The sequence below is a fragment of the Pezoporus flaviventris genome, unplaced genomic scaffold (genome assembly GCF_033815535.1).
Source record: "Pezoporus flaviventris isolate CSIRO_AGI_PZ_B2104156 unplaced genomic scaffold, CSIRO_AGI_Pfla_v1 ptg000006l, whole genome shotgun sequence".
NCBI classification, from domain to species: Eukaryota; Metazoa; Chordata; class Aves; order Psittaciformes; family Psittacidae; genus Pezoporus; species Pezoporus flaviventris.
In genome coordinates, this window is record NW_026892554.1 from 13,335,866 (window position 1) to 13,360,217 (window position 24,352).

The 24,352-nt window shown below is 42.6% G+C and overlaps 1 long non-coding RNA gene across 1 annotated transcript in view; it reads left to right on the forward strand.

Annotated features, from left to right (window-relative positions):
• LOC133265993 (uncharacterized) overlaps positions 1-21,865 on the forward strand; it is a 30,586-nt gene extending 8,721 nt beyond the window's left edge. Inside the window, exons 2-4 of the long non-coding RNA XR_009742216.1 lie at positions 16,754-16,996; positions 18,210-18,436; positions 19,085-21,865. This is a non-coding gene — a long non-coding RNA (uncharacterized LOC133265993). The remainder of the gene's footprint in view (positions 1-16,753; positions 16,997-18,209; positions 18,437-19,084) is intronic.
• Positions 21,866-24,352: the final 2,487 nt, after the last annotated feature.

The following is a 24,352-nucleotide window of genomic DNA, read 5'->3' on the forward strand; positions in this document are numbered from 1 at the left end:
TTGGTTTTTTTTTGTTGTTTTAAACTAAAGCCTGCTTTTTGCTTATGGCCAAATTCATGAAACTGCAATGAAGAAAAATGAACCCGCTGAAGGGGATTGACCCCAAATGCTCAAGAACAGGTCTTTCAAGACTAACGAGAGAGTCTGCACATTTGGTTTTCCTGCCAGATCTCTTTCCTGAGGGCACACTGCATAATGCAAAAAGCTACGTGAAAAGTTTGGTGCAGATGATGAAAACAGGACCAATCGGCTGCTCTACAAAGAGATGAGGTTCTCTTCCCCTTCCCCCTCCACACGTTTTTCACTGTAAGCGAAAATGAAACTTGTGCTTTTCAGAGGAAATAGCTGCTAAAGGTTAAAGGGTAAGTCTTCCTTGCTGCAAGCATACATTTTTGCAAGCTGAATCTTAACCATGTGGCCAGCAGCACTCACACTGAAGAGAGCCTGGAAGAAGAGTAGGGAAATAGAGGGCAAAAGCATCAAAAGAACATCCCAAAATTGATTCATCTGTTCTTTTTAACTCCTTCATTTGAGTTCTGGCCACCTCTTTTTCTGTATTTCACATTCACTTTAGAAACAAGACCCTTATTCAGAGGTGGAGGGCACTGAGCTGTGCCATGGAAGGGCAGTAGCTGTGCAAAGGAGGAAGAACATCTCTCCAGGGCTGGCCTGTGGCAACCCACGAGGGCAGGTAAGTTTGGGGCAAGAGGCAACTGAAGCCTTGACTCCTTGTCCTGCTGTTCCAACCAATGAGCATATTTGTGCAGTGGATGTACCCACATAGAAATACAATGTCACACATCATAACCTGTAGGGAAAAGAGTGAATGGAGGCAGGAGGAAGCTCTTGCCTGCTCTAGCTCACATCTCCGCTTGCTTTTGTGGTGGGAGAACCAATTATTGGCTCTTGATTTTTATCTTGTGAAGGAAGCCACAGTGAAACAACATCTGAATTGTCCTGAAAGTAGTGCCTTGGACATTAGGTATATTCTGCTTAGTGTGATGCTCCTAGGGAATAAGTGACCCCAACAAAACACAACCACTCATTAGTATTTATGTGGAGTTGAGAGTATTCCTGGATAGCACTGTTATATTAAATGCAGAAAAGGATGAATGGGAGTGCGATCAAAACCACACCTAGCAGCATACTGTTCGCAGAATGCAAACGTGGGCGAGTTTGAGTACGTAGTATGTCCTGTCCATAGGACATAAATGGAGAGCAGTATAGCACAGATGTGTATCCATAAAAATTACAACTGTTTAGCTTTAAATGAAGACAGTTGTTGTAAGATAGCAATTCCAGATTTGAGAAAGAGTCAGCATTTTCTTCGTATTCCTTCTCTCCCACTTGTCTCTCCAAAATAAACAATCAATAAACACCTGGGGATGTTGTAGTGGAGTTTGGCACATTTAGCTAAATGCTGAAGTCTCAGTGAAGCACCTTCCCAAAGGATGCAGGGCAGAGGGATGCCTGGGAAATGGCTATGGCCACTCAGACCAAGGCAGGCCCTGTTTAGCAGAAGTCTAACTAAACCATCAAAGAAACTAGAGAGTTCTTCCAAGTTTGGACTGTCTGTTATCCAACTCAGTTAATGGGATACGTGCAATGGGAATGCGTGCCCAGTGTCAGCTTCCACTGACACCACTGCACCTCTATGCTTCTGGCCTTAGTGGAGCCGTTTTGGTTTACCAGCCCCTGGCAAGTGAGAATCAACCATCAGATCCACACCTCGGTGTTTCTTCACTGTGGATGTGGGTGCACATCCGCTTTCTCTTAAGATTGTAACATATGCTTTTAATTCACTATGTGAATTTTCACTGAACTTTACTCCTCAGCTGGCACAGATGTAATTTCAAGGATTACCAAAAAAAGATCTGCACAGATTTTAACATCTTTATGAAATGCAAAGAAAAAAAAACAAACTCAACAAACCCATCTATTTCATCTGGCAGTAGGAATATCAAGAACTTTAATTCTAACTGATCCCTTGAAGCCAAGTAATTTCTGATAAAGCCAAAACCATGACTGTATTGGGCTACATTAAATACAAAGTTGTATTTGGTATTTGACATTCTCAACACAGACCATCTCAACGTAGCCCCCTGAATTTTCTGGGCAAGTTTCTTGAGTGAGTTGTGATACCTTAAGGGGGCATTAAGATCAGCCCTAAGTGCTGGTTGCAAGAACCCATCAGGGTCAGAAACAGGTTTTTTTTTCCTTATGGCAAATGAATGTGTTTTTAAGCCTTTTCTGACACTACAGATTCCCTTTCTTCCTACAAAGATTTAATGAAGGCAAATTCTTTACATTTGGTCTGCTGCATAAACTTATTGGTGAGATAAACACCTTTTCCATTTAAAAAAGGACCAAACCACCAGACAGAAGATGAGGACATGAGAAAATGGTCCTGTCTTTCATACTGTCGTATTAGCTGTGCTCATATGGGAGAGCTGGGCCAAGAGGTTTTGAGGACAGTAATACTTGTATGTTATGTTGGTGCAGTGCATGGGGCACAGAGGTCCCTGTGGCTTCTGTACATACACATTACCAAGAAGAAAGTGAAGCTGCTGACAAAGTTTTCCTATATGGTATTAGGAAATATGTATCAAGTTGTTTTGTTTTTATTCTGCTTCTATAAATGAAGAAAAGTGAAAGCACTATTAATGCACTAAAGAACTATATTGAGATCTCCAGGAATTCTCCTTTTTTATCTTTATCTGCAATAAAGCCAGAAGAGGAGGCAGTCCAGGAAAAAGACATTCTAAGAAAAACAGCTATGTCCAAAGCCCAGGCTTGTACATTATTTATAATGTGTAAAAAGCCTATACACTCTGTTACCACTAGAACCTGTCTGTTTAGAGATACGGATTAGACAGCAGCAGCATCTATGGCTTTATAAACTAACTGATGGGCTTCCTCGTGTTTTAATGGCTGCAACTGATGTACAACTGAAGGGATCACAAACGCCATCATTCTATGCCCTGTAGATCACCAATACAGAGGAATAACACAGAATACCACTAAATGGTAGTCATAGAAACTGGTTATCAATGTAAAGGTTTGAAAGTAAGTATAAAAGTTTCTGTTGAGTTATATGCCACTCTTTGCTTGAGGAAGATTTATCATAACACTTCCCCCCCCCCCCCCCCCAAACAAGAGCATAAAGCTCTGTTGCTCTTGCAGACCTTTTGGTGTGTGGGCTGTAACAGAAAAACATAATCCTCAGGGACAGACCAAAGCTGCTCAGAACCCATGCAGGGAGAAAGAGGGACGCAGAGGATGGGAGCAGATAAGGCTTCCTCCAGCAGAGGTTCTAGACAGGGCAGGGGAAGAGATTACATTAATCCCTGTCCCATTTACGGACCCTGCTGGCCATCAAAAGGCATTCTTGAGCTGAAGAGATGAAAATATTCCTAGCTTTGGATCTGTTAAGAGGCTCTTCATAAAATGTCACGGAGCTGGTTTAGAGAAAATGGATCCACTTCCTTTCATCTGCTTTCAGGGTTTTCACAATTGTTGAGGTTAGTGAGTTTGCTAATGGCAAGAAGAAAGGCTCTGAAGTGGTACAAGTGGGAAACAAATCAAGCTGATGATGCAATGCTTGTGGCCCCCAGACCTGTGCTAAGGTTGCATTTCTGTGATGGAAGTCTTTTGCAAAGGCCAGCCAGGGAAAATGAACACAAAAAGCAAGACATTCTACCAGCTGCTTTCCCCTGTATTATACACACCTTTAGCGATAAAACAAACCTGACTGCTATGATGAGCACCCACTCTGCAGAGCAGCTTTCTCACCTTCCCGTTTGCCCAGGGGTGACAGAATGACCCCCCTGGTACAGCCTCTGGGTCAGGCCTTGTTTTTGCATTTCTAACCATACTGCCTTAAAAAAAAAATAAACTCAAACTACAAATATTGGCAACATTTTTAAGTGGTCAGATTTTAAGGTGGATAAAAAAAAAGTCTTCAGAGCTTGCATTGCTCTTATTGTTTTACAAAGTGTTGCTGGCACCAGTCATTTTAATACCTAGCAATAAAAGAGGAGGTGTGAGGAGTATTGCACTAAGATTTGCAGATGGATGCTCCGAGCACTACTGTGAGCACCATTCATGTTGCCACAGGTGGCTGCAGGGAAGGAGTACCATCATCAGTACCCGTGGCCGTTCAGAGCCAGGGCTGAGCACAGAGCCTCGCCAGGGAGGCCCCGAGTTACAACAGACCGCTGGCCACACACTATCATCTCTATTTGCAGGAGTTGGTGGACTTTCCTCCTCAGCTAAATAGGCTGACAGCCTCAAAGATTGGCTTTGAGTTTTTGGTTTGAACAAATCAATGAATAACAAGGAAAACTACAAAAACAACAACAAAAGAAATGGTTTCTGAGTGTTACCTGCAAATCCACATAGTTATAGCAGAAAAATCTCTAACAAAAAGGACACCAGGAGCAAGACAAGGGAAGAGATTCCTCCTACAATACACAGATCTGAGCAAAACCACAAAATGCTCTGATAGGAGATTGCTACTCATTGCATACTGACATATACCTGTTCTGAATAAGAAAGACTTGCTGAGAGTCACTTTTAGGCTGTCTCTCAATGAAGCTGCCAAATTGAAACTTAGAAAAACTATGCTTTTTAAGTTGGTTTGTAACCTGCACTTGTGCTGGCCGCGGAGGAAGAGGATGGCCTGAGCAGTTCCTGGGTGAGTGAAGTGTGAGTAGGAATATGAAAATAGAATTTCAATTACTTTTCATCATCAGTCTTTCAGTTAAATTACATTTAATTCACACGTGACCAACCCTGCCAAAGGAAGGGTGGAGGAAGAGAGAGGGCAGGCCAGAAAACCATGAAGGTGACGTGAACAGCTTAAGAACAAACATCAATAAACAAATGTTTATTACTTATGATAATGATTCCCATTTCTTATGCAACATTGAAAATAGAGAGCACTGCACAAGCATTAACTAATCAGTGACCTAATTAATGATTCAAGATCCCAAATCAACAACAGAATAAGACAAGTCCAGTGGAGCTGTGCTATCATGGAGGTGTCCCATGGACCCAGAGAGCTCTGCCCTCACACAGAAGCTCAGTGAGCAGCATCACAGTCTTTCCTCCCTACCAGCAGCATGCACCACATGGGCATGGAGCCACCTGATCCTTTGGTAACATTTGGGTGGCAAGTTTGAGACAGAACAGCAAGCACCACCTTCAATGGGTTTTCAAGGGGGAAAAGTGGCAAACAGCCACAAACCAACTAGCTCATATCTTAATAATGCTAAATACATGGGTGAGACATTCGCTTAATAAGATAAACTCTCTTTTATCTGGAAAGCTACGTAATGTTACATTGATATTGCTGCTTTGCCAGCCAACAGGTTCGCAAACCAAGTAGGCAGCTGAAGGACCAAATATCAGATGCTCAGCCATGCAAGAAAATTCGGTGTGCTGGGAGGAGCTACTAGCAGACCCCTGAGATGGTGTTTCTCTGCTCCTCCCTCCACAGCGCTGCTACCTGGCACTGAGTCCCTGCTACCCCAACAAGGGGGTCAGGGGCAATCGATTTAAAGGAACTAACTTGCTGAGTTCATTACAGATCCTGTAGAAGGTTTCCCAGGATTCCGGGCTATATCCAGCCCAATAAGTGACATTTTGCATACTTTCACTTGGGTGCAGCAGTTTTACATTCGGGCTTAGCATTAGCCATTGCAGAAAGGGCTGTGAAACACAGGGCTATAAAGCAGTTGCTGGTGAACCTGGTTCTCTGTTGCTGAAGTCACAGGGAGAAAGGAGGTCAGCACAGCATGGTGTGTGCAGCCCTGCAGTTTTCCACTTCCATGATCTATCTTGCATCCAGGATAGCACCGTGTCCTGTTGCGGGCTGAGCCAGTGCCCCTGGATAAGCTTTCCAGCTGCAAAACACTTGGCTGGTACAAAAGGTAAACCTACATCATTTCATTAGAGCTCAGAGTAATTGAAGAGTCATCAGTTCTGTTTGGCTGATTGACAAGGAGATATGTAAATGTAAAGATTTATTTTGTTAATTTTACAATAATTAGGAAAGCTACTATGTTACAGAATCTAATGCGGGGCACCCTGACAGGTTAACACTTCTTACAGTAATATCCTCCTTGAATTAGGTTTTAATGCATTTTGAGATGGTTAAGTCCGGCTTGGAAAGAAATTGAGATGGTTCTGGTTTATGAAGGGTTTACTGCGGTTTTTCACAGACATAGGTACTTTTTTTTATGCATGTGTCAAAATAAAGTTGTAGATGTCAAAGAATATTTTGAGTTTTCAAGTCTGAGGTTCAAATTAGTTATTGGTGTAACTGCCATAGAGGTAACCAATGATCTGACCTAGATTCTGGACTTTAGACAAATTTTATCATCCCAAAGGATTATGTAGAGTTTACTTATCAGGAGGAGAACCCAGTCACCTTTCTCTGCCCCTTGTCTAAGGACTGGACTTTGCAGCCACCTTTGCAGTGGATACCTTGTCAAGGAAATGTCTCAGCGTGATGTATAATGAATGGGACTTGCTGAGTGCTAGGAAGAAACCATGCTGCCTTGCTTCTGTACATAGAGACATGTGAATAGGCTGAGGGTCACAGAGATCTGTAGACAACCAAAGCCTGAAACTGTTTATAGTTATGCAAGTTCCTGGTTTTCATCGATCTTCATTCGCTAAATCTGGACACTGGGCTACTGGAAATAGCTCCACCTCTCACCTCTCTCCAATGCTTATGAAGTGCATTGTTTTGTTTTAAATTAGTGGTGAAATTGAAGGGAATCCCTATTTTAAGCCTCCCAAAATATTTGGAGGCTATAAACCCCTGGTTGAACTAGAGTTTACATTTGCATGTTTCTCTCCCATTTTATAGTGAAGCGATTGATCTGTGTAAAGTGATTCTATCTCATACTGAGAATGGCAGCACATAGTGCCTCGATACTTTATATGAGCAATTCCTGTTTTTAATGTTTTATTAATCTTAACCTGAGACATTGTATGTTACTGTTTAATTGCTTAGCTGCAGTTGCTCTTGTCCTGAACAGCCTTGGAAGAAAGAAGAAGTATGGGATGGTTATTGTCCAAAATACAACTGGATTTCAAAACTAAGTTTGTTTCACTTCTTAGAATTTAAATCAGCAATATGGCTGTTAGATGCCATTCACCCTAAAGGAGAAGACCATAATCCAGCTGTTGAATCCATCACACAGAACATCTGTGTGATTTAGCCAGGACTATCTGACTCTTTGCAGGGTCCCAAGCAGGACTGATATTATTCTTTCCAAAAAGGAAGGAGAAGTAAAATATCTTCATTTAGCTGCTAAGGAAAAACATGCCTCTCAGGTCTGAGAGATTTAGACCTTCTTTGAAGTGTGCTGCATATGGATATTCCCAGACATGAGATGAAAACTGCTTGTCTCAGTTGTGTTTCTTTGACAGGACCTAGTCAATCTGAAAAGGCATTTCTCTTATACTCAGATAATTTTTGTACACTGTTCTATTTCTGGCTTAACAACTTTCCTGTTTAAATCACTGCAAAACATCAGCTAAGCAAAACTGCACTTTACTGATCCACGACCAAAGTGTTAGCATATTGTGGTTGCAGAAAGCATAAAAAGGACAGATTGGAGGAAGGGAAAGAATTTTCATTAAGAGATTAATTAGACAAAACAAGGCAATAAAAGAGACTCCAAAAGGCTCACTCTTCAGAGATTTCCATAATTGTGCTCTTTACAAGCCAGTTTAATCACCCAAAGAAAGAACCAATAGGCAGATGAGGAAGTGGTCAATAAGAAATTATAACTGACCACTGCATTACTGGGGTATCTCATACACATCAGGCCAAATCTCTGGATTGCCAAAGTAACGCAATAATGAATCCTGACCCATGTTTGTATCACTGAGGTCTTGTTCTATTCTGGGAAAAAAAATAGATCCACTTAAATTTTCCCCTCTCATCTCAGGGCTGCTGGCATACATATAGGATATATATTTTGGAGGTCAAATAAATCAATGAGAAGCAAACCAAACCAGAGTTATGGTAAACAAACAGCCTAATTTTATTAACCGATTCAGAACAATAATTTTCCTATTATTTTTTTCTGTGCTTGTTCCTCAAAAGCTTTAGTGGAATAAACAATAGAAAAAAGAAAATGAATATGTAAAGTATCTCAGTCTCTTCCCACATGTAATAAAATGAAAACAAATGTTCTCACTTCTACAAACTCCACCACATCAAATTAATAATGGAAAACATCACATCAAAGCACTCTTTGTGCTCAATAGCCTGTGGCACATTTGGACTCATCAATAGATGTTCAACAATATTACAACTTGTTTAAATCTTAGTAAAGTAGTGTTATGTACTATTGTTATTGACTTTCTTTTTCTAATTATCACCCAAAGGTGACAGATGATACAGCACTAATGATCAGACTGTTTAAGAGCTGAATCAGCTTAGAATCCCAACTCATTAAACCCCAGCAGGACTAAAAGATTCCTTGCACTTTAAGGCTAAAAGCTTCACCTTGCTGACAACGTTTTGGTCAGTTATACAGGACACACCACCAGGAGATTTAAGGTGTTTTTTTTTCACTGAGAGTATCTTTGGAGCTTTTAAGGATTCTAGTGCAGGTTAAGTGTCTGAATACTTAAAATGTGTGAAATGGATTTAACTGTCATGATAAAGAAAATATTTGCAGAACCTGTTTTGTTATGCTGAATCTCCCCTGAACCTGTTTAAGCTAATAGTAAAACTGCTCTTGATTTTAATAGAAGGTGAAGTCAATAGAAGTTGCAGATCCATGGCATTTTTTTTTCTTTTAATCCATTTCTCTCGGTCTGCTTGGAAGCAGGGACCACGATGGTGTGTCTGTGGTGTGTTCTGGTCAACCTCAACCTGGTACAAAATTCATTATTTTTTATGAAATTAACTGGTTTGGCAACAAAATGTGCCATTTTTACACTTCCGTTTTAGGAATATATTGGCTTAGGTTTATTTTTGTTATTTCATTTGATATAGGTAGGGAACAAAATTCCTAATGCTATCCTTGAGTATGAGAAATGACAGCCGTGCCACTGGGGGGTGGAGGAGATGCAATATGACAGCCATCTGCCTGTATGTTCCAGCTTGTCTCAAGAAACCAGACTCCTCCAAGACTCCTGAATACTTTTAAAAGGGCATAAGCTAAATAGCATCTTGACTGTCTTGCTGCTCCTCTACTCTACATTGTATTTGCTCTATTTGGTTTGTGCTACTATCGATACTCCTGGACTAAAAGCTCTAAGACTCTCAAAATCTGATGCAGCTTGCTCACAAACTGACCACCTAAGACAGCAATGAGCTCCATTATCAAGTCTGTCACAAAAGAAGTACTTGTTTGCAGTTTAAGAATGGTTCAGGTGGAACTGCATTATGAGAAAACCATAAATGAGAATTAGTAAAAAATTGATGTCAGACTATAGTAAAGCCCATTCACTTCCCACAAACGCTGTGGTGCCTCTTGCCCAACAATTATGTGTGAGCTGGAGGTTTCAGGATGCTTGTAAGATGCTTATTCTCTCTCTCCCATGTTTTTACAGCCCGCCTGGGACCTTTGTAGACTTAGGCTCATTAATCCCCCCGTAAAAGGCTTGGGTATCAGGTGCCTCCATGACCAGCATTCAGACCATTTGAGCAATTAGAGAGAAATACCACAGATCACTCTTAATTCTCTGTAAAGTTTGACTATAAACATGCAACTCTGACAGCCTACTCTGACAGTGTAGCCACAATACAAACATTCCATCCTACCAATTTTCCTACCGGGTGTTAAGGCAAGACATTTCAAAACTGGAGTCCAGCAGAACTTCAATCCCAAGTGTTCACACAGGGAAGTACCACCCGTTTGCCTACAAGGAGAATTAGAGTTCCGATTTGCAATACAGATTCCCGACATGAAAATACTCTTAAGCCTTTATTTTCAGAGGTTTAGACTGCTTAAAGTTAACTTGGTAAGAAACCAGCTAAGGCATAACAAGTAAAGAGCTAGCAGAAACAGAGCATCCAAACGCAGAGAATACACAAGTTTCAGTCAAAACAGAATTACTATTTCTTGAGAAGCAGCTCTAATAATTTACAGGTTTTCACTCCACAAATATTTATTTATTTGCGGTCTCTAACAGCAAGAGTTGAACCAGAGATCTCCTGAGCTAAAAGTTTACCAAGGTTAAACTAAGGGATGTGGATACACTAAACTCATCTTTTGTGGCTCTGTTGAGAGAAATGCTGTAACTGAGAAGTTTGATGCATGCCTAAAGATGCTTGTGTACAGCATTTGAAATCCTCACCTGGAAAAACTTCCATTCACTTGACAGTGACCAGAACTAGAAGCTACCTTGCACTTAAAGCCTAGACACTTCATCTTATAGTGTGCTATCCCTCGTGAAGGACACAGATGATGGTTTTTCCAATAAGCTGTGTTACTTCTGCATGCAGATCTAAAGGAATTAACTTTTAAAAGATCAGGCAATAGTCACTCTGATCTCTAGATCTACTTTCTCCCATTCAGGCCTCATGTTATAATTCAGGCTGGTAGTTACCCAGTTTGCCAGGTCACATTCCTTAAGAACAAAGTAAATGAAACTATTAGATCTTATTACAAGGACAGGATTAGCAACTGAAAACTTCCCTGTGAACTGCCATCTAATAATTTATGACAGTTTTGATGTTTCTTGGCAACCAGATTTACAGATTAATAAGTCCATAGTTCACCTCTGATATTTTCTTTCCCCCTATCACCAGCTTTTGGACCTTGTAACGTTCTGTTCATTTTCACTTTAGTGAACTTCACTGTAGCGCACAGACAGTGCAGGACTGGCAGCAGTGCAGCAGTTACAGCCCAGGAAAGATTTTATCTCAGAATTAGATGAAATCCATGTGTTAAAGGGGCACAGCAGCGAAGTGCAGAGCAAGTTTTTCTGCCTGATGTGTGAACAGAGTGAAAACACAAAAATATCTTTGGAAAGAACCTTCCCACATCAACTATTTTTGTGCCATGAGCTTCCCCTCCTGCCCCCTGCAGACACACCTCAAGTTCACAAATGATGCCTTGCTCTTTTTTCACTTTCTTTTGTAAGACTACTCATATGCTAAACTGGCCACAGACTTGCCAAACCGTAGACATTGTGCAGGTCAATGAATATTGTAAATCCCAAATTACACAGGATTATATTCTGGGAAAATGCTTTTCCCTCCCCCCCCCCCCCGTTGATTGTGACTGAATCTCTTGTGCATTTTGGGTGGGTTTGAGTCCATGTCCAAATGATACATCTGGCTTTACTTTTGATGAGGACATAAAACTCAGTTTGGATGCTCATGTCTCAGCTGTGCAGTCCCCAGAGGATGCCAGGTAGGCAGCATTTGAACACCGCTAGCTATTTACCAGAGCTATTTACTTTGGAGATACATAATAAGGGCTAAAATTTCCTTTTCAATATTGACATTCAATGGAAAGGTTGCCTGTTTCTCTGGGAGTCTTTCAAAACAGGTTCCCAGCAATTCCCCCATTTCCCCTTCTCTACATATCTCACTCCTGAAGCCTGTAGCTGCAAGCACCATTCTTCTTTGCTGCTTGTCAGAATGAGCAATTAATGGCTCCAAAGAGTTGCTTTGAATGACCTATGTAGTCCCACCCACAGGAACTGGCTCTGAGATAGCCGTGCCAAGTAGTTTCACGGGAATCCACAGCAGAGCAATAGTTTTGCCCAGAAGTCATAATATTTTGGATGAAATTGTGAATCAGTTTTTAGCTTTGTGCTATGAGCTTCAGGCTACTTTTTAAATTCTCCCCCGAAGCTTACTGTTTTTTACATGAAGAGGCCATAAGTCATAATAAACATCAGGCTTAGGAGCGGCTCACACTCTAAATGTCAGGCTACAAAGCTACCTTTAAAGATTAAATCTCTGCCCTCTTCAAAAGGGAGGTTGAAGGGAAAGATGGAGAAATTCCAAATACAGAGAACCTTACAAATAAAGTGAAGTTTACTACTAACAAAACGTATCTTGTGAAAACACACTTGGTGCTTTGCTGTTGGAGCTGCCCTTGATAAAATGTGGGTGTCATTTGGAAAGGACATCATTTCCAATGAATTCTGAAAGTGTCACACAGAGTATTGATTGATCGAGTCTTGCCGTCAGCGTGACCAGGGCCAGCAAAGAGCTATCCCTGTGATCCAATTTTCAGAGCTCACAGACACCTCCAGTCCCAGGCAAATGGCGTCAGCAAGTGGCAGGAGGGATCTGGGGGAGGGGAGCAGGAGGGAATCGTAGAGGGGAGAGTTGTTGCCCTGCATCTGCTTGTCTAAGCATTAAATGTTATTAGCCACAAGCATGGCCCCCCCACTGTGGGAAAGGCTGCTGTATTTCTGGCTTTTGTGTTGCCAGCAGTGCCAAACCATTTGTAAGTCAGAAGTAGGTTCTTATCAGCAACATACACCCTGATAAGATCATGGTTTTTATGATTCCATCAGTGTTCAGCCAGTTTCCCGCTTCTGCCTACAGACGTGTACACCCAGCAAAGAGGTGGGCAAGGGCATGCAAACTGCACAGCCACTGCTTTCCAAACACAGCTCTGGCAGTAGGAAGCCACCGGCATGCTGCCCGCCTGCCCCATGTGCCACTCTGGCACAGGGCTTGGGAAGCAGATTCTCCCCATGCCAAATGCAGAGCCAGCTTTGGGCTCTAGTGTAATACTTTGGACCTGCTATTTACAGAGGCTCAGGTACTAAACCAATTAATCTTGTAGGAGAAGCTGGAGAGGGAAATTATCGACACCCATTATGAAGCTGAGTAATCTCAAAAGGAAACTGTTGTCTCAGCCTGAGCGACTCCTGGCTTCGTTCTGAAAGCACTGGTGAGGTGTTCACAGGGATGGCTCCCACCGCTGCACAATTAGGGATGTGCCTTGATTTGCCCACATTAAACAGGAAGAAATATCATGTGGGATACTAGCAAAACAAATCCTTTGCCGGGCTTTAGGCACCAAGCTCTGGTAAAACAACAGGAAAAATGAAATAATGGAGAACAAGAATAAAAGGAGAGCAAACGGTTAAGAGAAATGGGGGGATTTGCTGTTTGTATGAGACTGGTGAGGAAAGAAAGACTAAGTGGGATGAATGAATTACGAATGCCTTCTCATTATACACCAGATGATTATGTGCCAACTCATTGTTACTCAATATATGAAATATTTGCTCCTGCTGTATTGTTTCCTCTTGTAGCAAGTGACATGAAATCTTCTTCATTACTTTTGAAAGGAAATTACTTTTTTCTCTTATAATTATTTATGTATTCAAATAAACCTAGCAACTGATGTGCTTTGTCAGACATTTCTGATTAAAAAAGTTGAAATATAGATAGCACTGGAAAAAAAAAAAACAAATGTAAACAATAATTTAAAAATAACAATCATTTCCTAAAAAAATAATTCAAGAAAAGCAGGCTTTAATCAAACTGAGACAAAAGGTGCCCGAAAGTATTGTGGGATTTGCAGCTATTTTTTATTGAACAGAAAAATTAAGGCCCTGAGCTTCTAATGAGATTTTGCAGACGGAGACCAGCACCAACACATAACTATTTACTCTATTTAACAGACTCATTTCAAGATCAGTATCTATATCTGTAAATATTTCTGGCTAAACCTGAGGATCTCTCACATCTGAGTGAATATAGCACAGCAAAAGCAAGGCTCCTCAACTAGTTATCTTGTAATTTGTTTCCTATAAAGTAAATATCTTGCTTTAAAAAGCGCATATGGAACTGAAATTCTTGCTAGGCATCCAGAAAATACATTCTACACTTTGCACTATGAATTTACCAAGCATAATTAATAACAAAGACAGCAGATGCAGTGAAGATACATAGTAAAGCCTCCTACAGGATACACTATGTTTGCATAGAGAGCATAACACCACTTCAAGCCACAAGCAAATCAATCAAAGTCAACATCTATTTCCAAGTGATTTAAAATAGAACAAAAGTAACTAATTTAATGAATTTTTCATTACAAGCCCTCCACTCCACCACAGATGAACTAAAAAAAATCTACAAAACAATCATACAGCATGAGAGAGAGAAACCAAATTCTCCTTACCTTAGGAAGGACTGCTACCAGCCGATCTAAATTAGGCTAAGCACAAGCAATGCGCTTGGGCTGAAAAGCCCTTGCTAAGCCTCTGCTTATTTTATGCTGCCTGAGCAGGTGTGTGTGTGTCTCCTAACAGTTGCACCTGAAATTTAAGTTGCCCTCTACTTCCCCTAGTAGAGACTTTATTCCATGGTTCCTAACTTTGCTAAGGAGTTTAACTGCAGAGATCTGTGTTTCTCTTTCTGTGTATCAGATCTCACAACTGGCTGCAGCTGACTTCTTTTTCAGAAAGTTTTGATAGGCATGGGCATATCTGAAAAACCTCACTGCTATCAGGCAATACACATACTATCTGTGTCATGGGCCACCTCACCAAATAGGCTTTCTTTGGAGCAAAACCTTATCTGTATCTCAACATAACATCCAAGTGTTCATGGGATGAGTGCAGAGCGAGCTCATGTAACATGAAGGCCTCTGAAGTTCACTGCTTAATGAAGGCATCGCTAATTGCTATTGCATCTGCTGTTGCTCCAGATGAGTGGGACTGGTGTTGCAGTCTGTGGTTGCACTGTACACTGGCGGCAGCAAAGGGGGAGCGTTCAAATGGAAAACGCTGCCTTTCCTCATCGTTGTTGTGATGTACCTAGCCTAGAAGCCATAAAATAAGTTTGTAATAAAGTGTAGCTGTTCTGGGCACTAATATGTGAGTAGTAAAAGAGGACAATCCTGGGATTTTATTCTGAAGAGACTGAGGCAAAGTCTGTTCAAAGCTGAAGCTCCCATTAACTTCAATAGGTCCAAATACTGCAGATGATTTCTGCAGAAGTTCATCTGGGTAACCCACTTTTTGCTGCAACAGCTAAGTATTGACAAGGCCTGTTTCCATTTCCATCACTGTTCACACCTTTGTCATATCCAACTTTGACAATAGCACTGGCCCATCCAACAGAGATTAGGCAGATTTTTTTCCCCTTAATAAATTTTCTCATTTCTTAAATTTCTTACAGCAAGTGGATATTTTGCAGAGGATCACACAGCCTAAATCAGAAAGCCAACAGGAAATTAAAGGAGAGCAAACCTTCCCTTTCATCACTCTATATTAGCACTCTATATTAGTTACTTTACTCAGTTGTTTTTTATTCTGGCTCTTTTTTTTTTATTATTTTGCACTACTAACAAGTGGAGGGGGTTTTATTTTGATCTTTCTCCAATAACCATAGCTGGTGCATCTAGGTCTGCCTTTTTGGACACCAAATGCCAAGCTGTGCTTTGATGTGTGGCATTCATGCAGCTTCCCATAAACATTCCAGGAATAAATCAGAGCATTGTGGAGCCAGCTAGTTGGCCTGTATATGTAACCTGTAGGAAGGGGCAGTTCCAGAACACCTGGCTTTTTGTAGTCTTTTCCCTTTCTTTTGCCCGGTGTTAGGATGCTCCTGTTCTCTCCTCAGAAGAGGAGAGTGTTAGTGGTCAGCACAGCCCAAGATGACAGATATTGAAGTCCAAAGCAATGACACCAGTTTTCCAGAATTTCTTGTTTTTCACAAGTAGGCAAGTAGACAAAAATCTCTTCACAGATGGTTTCCATTATGCCAAGCGAGCCCCAGTTTGGCTCCTGCTGATCTCCCAGGACAGTATCTCTGTGGCTTCTCTATCCAGAATCACTCACTTGACTACCTCATGCACTCAGAGTGCCCAGTTTCATATTGCTGTTGGACTTGCAGAGCCCTAGTTGAGCTTGTTAATGGGAGTTTCACTGTAAGACTTACTAAATCTGAGTGAAATAAAGAACCAGAAAACACTCCAGAAAATGGAATTCTTGATTAACCAGCATTACAAAAATGTGACATGTAACTTCTGGGGAGCATTTAGGGAATATACCACATCCCATTTCACCAGATTGGACTTCAATTTTTATTCTATTATAATCTATGTACCAAAATCTGGCATTTTCTTGCCCAAATTCTATTTAAAATGAGCAGACTGTTAACTTAGCAGAGTGAATGAAAGAAAACCTTGTAAACTAAACTTTACATTTTTTGGGTACAGTTCGTTGAAGTCAGACTATTAACACCAAAGCATACTAATTCAATATACATATTTAGTTCTCAATACTATAGTGCATGAACGTAAGCTACTAAATGCAAGTAAAGAACCTGGGAGTTTTTCTACCCTTTATACTTCATCTGTGTATGCTGCACATACAAGCTGAAGTCTGTCTTGGAAAATCTGCAGATAAATGAAAGGAAGTAATCTGGTATAATGCTAGGCTTGGGCAGAAATCCCCCTCACTGCATTGGCCAAGGTCCTGCTCAGTGTGGGCAGCCGGGTGGTGGGCAGACCTTTCAGCAGACCTGCACAGAAGCAATAGTAATGCCCAGTACATGCGGCAATGGTGGTATTGCAATAGTCTTATTTGGTAAGAACAAGAAGCTGGCCGCAAATCTGTTGCTTCTGAGGGCTATGAAAGAGAGAGTCTCCGTTACAAGAGGTTAAGAGGGCACATCTATCTTCAAAGAACAGGATAAGCAGCAGTTCATGGAAACCGAAAGAAACGCAAGTCCTGGAGGGAAGGCTGTGGAAGTGGGGAAGCCTGAAGCTAGACTGCTTGTCTGTCTCTGCAGGAGCCACACCACAGTGGAGATCATCTCTGCATTTGAAAAATACACATTGAAGAGCAGTCACCCTCTGGACCTGAATGGACACATGGAGACACACAGCAAGCCTGCTGCAAGTACAGCTGTCCCACCCCCTGCAAGTACTTTGCCTTTAAAAGAAAAGAAGGATGCCACTCATGCCAGCTCTCCCTAAGCAACATTGGCACTGCTTCATGTCCTGGTGCTTGTCTCATTAAGGACAGAATGAAGGTGCAATACTCTGAATAGGAATTGTTGCCTACATTATGTCAAATCCTTCATAGAAAGGAAAAAATCCAACTGTGGGGTAGAAAACCCCTGCCCGTCTTCAATCAATCCTCACTACCACCAGGCATCTAGTCAATTTTTATTCAGTCTTCTGTAGACTCGACTTCAATGAAGTGGCACAGCAGGGCCAGTGCCGGCAGCTGCCGGGTCCCACTGCCAGCACACTGGTGCTGCCGAGGAGGAGAGCCAGCAGAGCCCAGGAGGGCTGTGCAGGGGACACTGGAGTATTTCAATCCGTGCCCCAGCCCTTAATCATAAACTCGAGGTTCAAAGCCTTGCTGGGCTGCTGGCCGCTGATCCCATCTCAAGGTGATAGTCACCTCTAGCCTTTCTGCAAACTGCAAACCTACTGTCCATCCATCTTAAAGCAGCTTGACACTGGCTTCTCTACCCATTTTACAGCCAGCGAACATTTCCTATTGATTTATTGATTTCTGTCTGCCTGTGGAAGGAGCTCAGAACAGACTCTATGTGCTCTTGCAGCCTCCTGCATAGATTTTTTTCTCCCTTTTTCCCTTTTTATCCAAGCTGTGTTAGCAGTCTGTGGTGAAGCAGGAATTAGACCATGCGGGAGCCCAATTTGCTACTGGCAAATGTGCCAGGCTTTTCTTCCTCTCCCTACCCGGAATACACACCTCCACTCCCACTCTCTGCCTCCTGTCTCCTTTTCCTCAGGAAAGCCAGCAGATCCCTGCCTATCCAGCCAGTTCATCTTAGCTAAAACTTTTGCTGCTTCCCTTCAGATCTTTCCCTGTCATTAACAGGTGTTTGAAGTGCATCTAATCACTGCTTGTAACTGCGATTCCTTGATTTATACTGGGTCAGAGGAATTTCCTCTTTTCTCAGTCAATCCAGAAAAGGGCACACTCATCTGTGTGAGTACAAACCTCTGCATGTTTTAACAGACACGTTGCATGTATTTCAGAGTCCCATGGGGCATTCGATAGCTCATAGGTTTGAATTGGAGAAGGGACATACACTGCCTTCCACCCCCTAGTTGCCAGTCCAAATGGAGCCCAGGTCAGCAGTGATTGAAAGTTATTCCTGGCTGATGCCGGTTCAGAGCCTTACAAGAAATTAGTGCAGTTTCCAGACAGCTCCCAGCGGTCAGATGTCCACATCACAAAAAAGCAATCTGGCTTATCATTCTCCACAGAGAGGCAAGCATTGAGTGAGTGAGAGGCTGCTCTTTCTGGTGTCTGAGGTGGTGCCTCTAAGCTATGTCTCAGCCGTGACAGTGGGAAACTTGCTGCTGGTGGCCACAGTCTTCCTCAGCTGGGGAGCAATGTCCCACAGTCCACCTCACCCTGGCTTCAGGGCCAGTCCCAGTGTGGAGTGATGCTGATGCTTTGCCCTGCTTGAGCCCCTTGGACTGTATTTTAGGTGAGTTTGGGTTCACCTTCTTACTCGTCATCCTCCTCGTACCTCTGGCTGCCGAAGCTGCAGTAACACTTGGTCAGACAGCAAACACAATGGCATGACAGGATAAAAAGGACATTAGCAGGTAAGGGGCTGTCCTCTGTAAATACAGTCTCGCAGAGGACTGACAGAGGTTCCACTGTAGACAACTTCTGTGAAAAGCACTGCTATTTGTTTCCTGCTTCCCAGCCTTCCCTCAAAGTGCACATACCTGAGCAGGAGAGGAAAATTAAACAGCAGCCTACAGAGCTGGCAATCAAAATATGCAGCCCTGGTATCCTTTCAGGAGATCACATCTCTGCACTCACATGTGCAAACCTCCCCTTTGCCACTCCCTGAGGGAATACATACAGGCAAATATATGTATTCATACATTTGTATTTCCACTCAGACAAAAGGGGGGAAGGAGAATCCCACTGGAAATGGCTCCTCTCTTCCCTTAGAAGACCTGTGGGGGTTAATCATGTTTCTAGGCTGTGGGGCTGCAGGGGCTGAGTGCTCAACACCTCTGCTCAGACCAGGAATCTGTTTATATTCTCCTTATCCCCCTTTTACAACAGTCCTTTGGCTCAGCTTAGATTCACAGGAATTTTTGTTCCTTTATCTCCTTAGAGACTGCCCTGCTTGTGGCAAAAATGCCTTTTGTGGGCCCTCACCTGCCTTCCTTTATGTTCCCAGAGGATGCACAGACTCAGTCTGGCTGGCTAACCCCAAGCAAGACACCATCCTCACCCCTCATCTCCACTGAGCACCCTTCACAGCTGCTCCAGTTTAATCACTATCTCTCAGCATTTGATTTCTTGACTAGAATTTATAGTATCACAGAAATTGCTGTATTATTCCTTAATATTATGAGCTGGAATAGATCATCATGGACATACTTCAGAGGTATGGCGAGAGGTGCCTGCACCAAAAGCTGTACATGCTTTCCCTTCGAGAAGCTGGCCTTGTGCATAGGGAACAGGTATTTTCTCCAGAATAACTATGTAAAACAGTATGAAACCTTGTGGGCATGAGAGTTGAAAAATATATGAACAATTAAAAACTAACCCCTGTACTGGTGTTGCTTATTCTAATCTGTTGAAGATAAAGCACTGATGAGATACTGGGGACTCTGAAATGGAGATATTTGAAGCCAGAATAGGGAGAGCATGCAAAGGGAAAGCTACAGGCATGGTTAAAGGCTATGTAACCAGCAGGTATCAGGGGCTGGAGCCTGCTCTTGTTTAAACTCATATACTGCCAGCAGTGTCAATTAAATGATGCAGATTTACACCAGCACAGAATCTTGTCTGAAGTCCGCTCTCTGCCTCACGCACATGAGAAAGTGTTTACAGGGCAACTACCACTGTTCTTTAAGGAAATTGCATCTGCTCATTTTTACATTGGGTCTATCCATATGTAACTACATGCATTTCAACGGGTTACTTCTGATTTACACTGCAGGCATCGTGCATTTCCCTAGACCAACATTAACTATTTATTGATCTTCCCAGTACCCCTGTGAGGAAGGCTATTATTCCCATCATATAGACAAACAAGGATTACATTTTGGAGACTGTCTGGATCTGGTGCACACATCTGAACCTCTTTTGCCATCAATTACACTTCTTACAGCTCTTATGTTCCTCCATTTTACCCCCCGTCACCATATGTGTGCAGGAGAATGGAGAGGAAAAACAGCACAAACAATAATCCAGGTCTAAATGCAAGGTAAGTCTCTCAGGCTTATTTCACCTGATTTCTCTTTTTTATAAACACAAAAATCTCTCAGACTTCTTAAATTTGCAGAGAGCTGTTTCCAAGCCTGGCTGGTGTTCTGTTTGATGTCTCAGACTGCACCTGGAGATGGGGTGAATTTTTGGGGGTGTGTGGAGTATGGGGTTGCACCAGCAGCAGGCAGTTGGGCAGCCCCACAGCCTCGCTGCTGTCAGCTTGGGGACTGATGGGGTGGTGGGTGGCTGCAGAAAATATGGGCTGGTATTAGCATGTGCTTGGTGTGGAAAGGGAACATGGTTGCTGTGAATTAGTAAGCGGGATGTTAAAGCTTGATCCAAAGCACACTGAGTGCAGCATTAAGTCTCCCCTGGACTTCAATGTACATTGCATCAGGTCTTTAATAACATAATTCTTCAGTACGAGGTGAAGAAATCTCTCAACAGCACAGTTACTGTTTCTTGATATACTCTAAGATGCCTGGATCTCCCGCTCTGCCTGCATGCCTGCCATGCGCCAACCAAAATTACCAGCACTGCACTGTCTATGATACTTCAGAGTTTCAGCCATTCAACAGACCTAACCAAATCTCCAGGAGACCCCGAGCCCAAGATCCTAATCTTTTTGCTCGGGCACTGGGGCATGACTTCCTTAGTTTGTCCCTGACAAGCAGTACGCTGCACCCTGCATTGGCATTTCACGGTCCCCTGACTCCCATGTGTGGGATTTCCTATTGCTACTTTCTTTCCAGTTCCCTTCTCCCTCTGGAAGGAGGCGATGGAGCTGAGTTTCTCTGAGCTGCCAGACAGGAAACCCTAACTCAGAGTCGGGCACGTGAGAGGTCCAGCAAAGACAGCCCCAGCTCTCTTCACTGGCCCAGGCATGCTGGAGTGGAGTACAAGTTGACAAACAGAATAAATACAATTGGCACCTGATTTATTGATTACACCCCTTCTGAAGACAGGCCCTCTACCGAGATGAGATTCGTAACATATCACATCACTTAAATGAGCCCTGAAGCGTGTCCTTGGTCACATTTTCACCACTGGTGTTTTCATGAGGCACCAACATTTTTAGGTTTTCCATGTGTGTGATCCTTCCCATGGTATGAGCCAGTGCACCCCACTGGTACTGGATCAGAGTTCCTCAAAAGGCAGAATTCATGACCTGCAGAAAATTCAGGTATTTCAACACTGTGATTCTTGTCAACTTCAGTGGGACTGTCCCACAGCTCAGGGTTTCAGAGCTGAGCTATATTTTGTGACAAGCTCTAGTAAATGGTTCAGCTTGCTTTGGTGATGCTTCTGCATGCCAGACTGGGAGATGCAGCAGCACACACACAAACATGTAGGAAAGCACTAACAATAAATGTTGCAACCTCTGGTATTAGCACATTTTAGGAATGAATGTATTTCCTAGATAGGCAGAATTTTATTTTTGTCACTTTGAAAATGCTTGTGTATTGGGATGAACTCCAGTTGCAAAGAATATCAATCAGATCTTTTTATGAATAAAGTGATCTGCTATAGAGATCTTTCATCAAATGACTTCATTTACAGAGTCACCCTATTTTACCCATCTTGCTTTGAGAAGACATTAGCTTGATTTGGTTTTGTTGCCAATGATATATCTTCTCTTTCGTTTAGTTTTGCTGATCTTACTCCTATCACTCTTCTTCTGTCACCTGCAGTGCATCTCTTCAGTGCTCAGTTACTTTCTCTGCAACCTATTTCATCCTATTAGGTGGACAGCTACAACTGGTGATGTGGCCCAGACAGATTTTCTTGTTCCTGATAATAAATGGAGTGTTCAGTTGTGTAACTCTGACCTTGTGTATAATTTTCAAAGATAAGTTTTGGGGAAACAAATGGGTTAGTCATTATAGAAATATTGTGAGACTTGACAGAAAATAACATGGCAGAAAATTATGACAGAAACGGCAGAAAGCACTGTGAGGCTCTACAGTATCTAAATTATCTTTCTATATCCCAGGATTGATAGTTTTACAATAATTCTCTAAGTTTCTAAACTTCATCTCCCTTGGGCCTCCCACTGCTATTGTATTTCCCATTTTCCTGCAAAGACTCCAGTTAGGCTTATAGCTCTTTTAACAATTTTTAAAAAGCTTTCAAAATGTTTAGTATATTTCTTCTGTTATTTTCTACTAAAAATAAATATTTTGCACTAAGGATTTTTTCAGCACTTCCCAATCTCATCTCGTTGTAGATAGTAATCTTCGGGAGGGGTCCAAAAGAGTAGAATGATCTGCTCCAAATAACACAGCACAGGCTTGTGAGCATTTGCAATAGGTAGTGGGAAGCAAGTGGCAGAAGACAGAGGTACTGAGGACCTTGGAGGAGGCAAGTGAGGACAGACACTCAACCTGTCTCTGGCAGCAAGTCACAGACCAGTCTGTTTGGCCTGATCCTGGTTTGTTTGTTAGGGCAGCAGCAGCCACATAGCAAAGGCTGACACACGCTTCAGCGTGTTTTTAGGGAAAAAGCCCAGTGCTCAGAGCAAAACATACTGGGCAGCACATCCCAAAGCAAAGCCAGAGGCTGTATACCATCACCAGCATTGATGTTTGTCAGAAATCAAACAAGAAAATAAGCACATGTATGAAGGAAGCTTGTCTCTGTCCTGTCCTACACAGTCAGTGGCACTGACTGCAATAATACATAGCCGTCCAGTCCTACTTACCACCTATTGCTGATTCTTGAATGACTAATGACACTTTAGGGTACCTGAGATATGTTCCTATTGATAGGAGTGCTTGTTGACTGCACAAAGGTAATGAGATTGTTTCTATGCTGAAGGTAAGGCCACTGAATCCCTGTGTGCAAATGCTGGGAGGTTCTTTGCCTCCCCTGCTGTTTTGACCACATTACAGCCAACATCTGCAGTGCATGTCTTGCAGTAGCAGTACTCATAGTGTAGGATATCTCCTGCCTGTGTTGCTACTGCTATGCTCAGTTTACCTTGTTGCAGCACCCCTACATTTGCAGGTAGTTGTGGTTTGACTGCTATTTATGAGCTGTGCTTATTTGTGTGCTGTGTTAGGACAACAACCCTGCAGCATGTGTAAACTGCTGTAACTCTGTGGTGGTCTTTAACTGAAAATCTCTGAATGCAGCCAGTTCTACTGAGGTTGCTAAAAAGGGAAACAGAGTTATATACACTCTGTGGTGAGGCCCAGGGGTGGATTTGTGCAGAACAGGGAGTAAAGAAGTTTGATCCCAGGAGCCTCCCTGACAGCCCTGTGACTCTCCTGATGGCTATAGTCACAGCCTCTTTCTCTGTCCCTTCCTTCCCTTCCTGCCTCCTTACTCCTGCTGTATTTTCCCAGGACTTTTGAAGGAGAGCTTGAATGCTGTTATGTGGCACCATGAATGTAATACAAGTTGGACTAGTTTTACTATTGTCCTATGCTTTTTATTCTCTGGGTGTAGTTGTTGCCTCCAAAGACGCATGTCTAGGCCTGAGAGGGGTCTTGTCTTTCTGCCTAGCTTTGGGGAAAGCATATGACATGGTGTCTGATTGGACTGAGGGTAAGGAAGAGGGACCTGCCATCCCTGACAACTTCACCATGTCAAGACAAGTGACAGGGGATTGCTCAGTACAGGGCCTGTTGAGAAGATAACTTTCCTCAGCTTTACCTGAAAGAATGAAAGCTCATTATGTGCCTAACGGCAGAAGGTGTCTCTCCTGGCTTTCTCCCAGGGGGAAAGATGACCCTAGGACATTGCAGGCAGATCTGCACAGAGAATTTGCCAGTGGTCCATTAGAAATGATTGCTGAGCAAGGAAACAGCACCTTTTCTGCTGACGCCAAAGGCAGCTGTGGAAGGTGGGACAGACGCTGGGAAGAGGTAACACCTCAGCAGAGGGGCAGAGGCTCACTGGCATTTCCACTGCCATCTCTCACCTTTTATACCACTTTCTGTCTGTCCTTGAAAAAGTTACACAGGGACATGTTACCCACAAAGCATCCTTGGGAGGTGAGGGAAGATTGTGTTACGCTGGATAGTATTAACAGTTGCATCAATCACAAGCCTGGTCAAAGCAAATAGATGTCCTACTCACCCTTTATTCAGGCTGAATGGAAGATGCAATTAAATGGCTCTCATATAGTGACAGCAGGAACAGCAAAAGCCATTATCCAAAG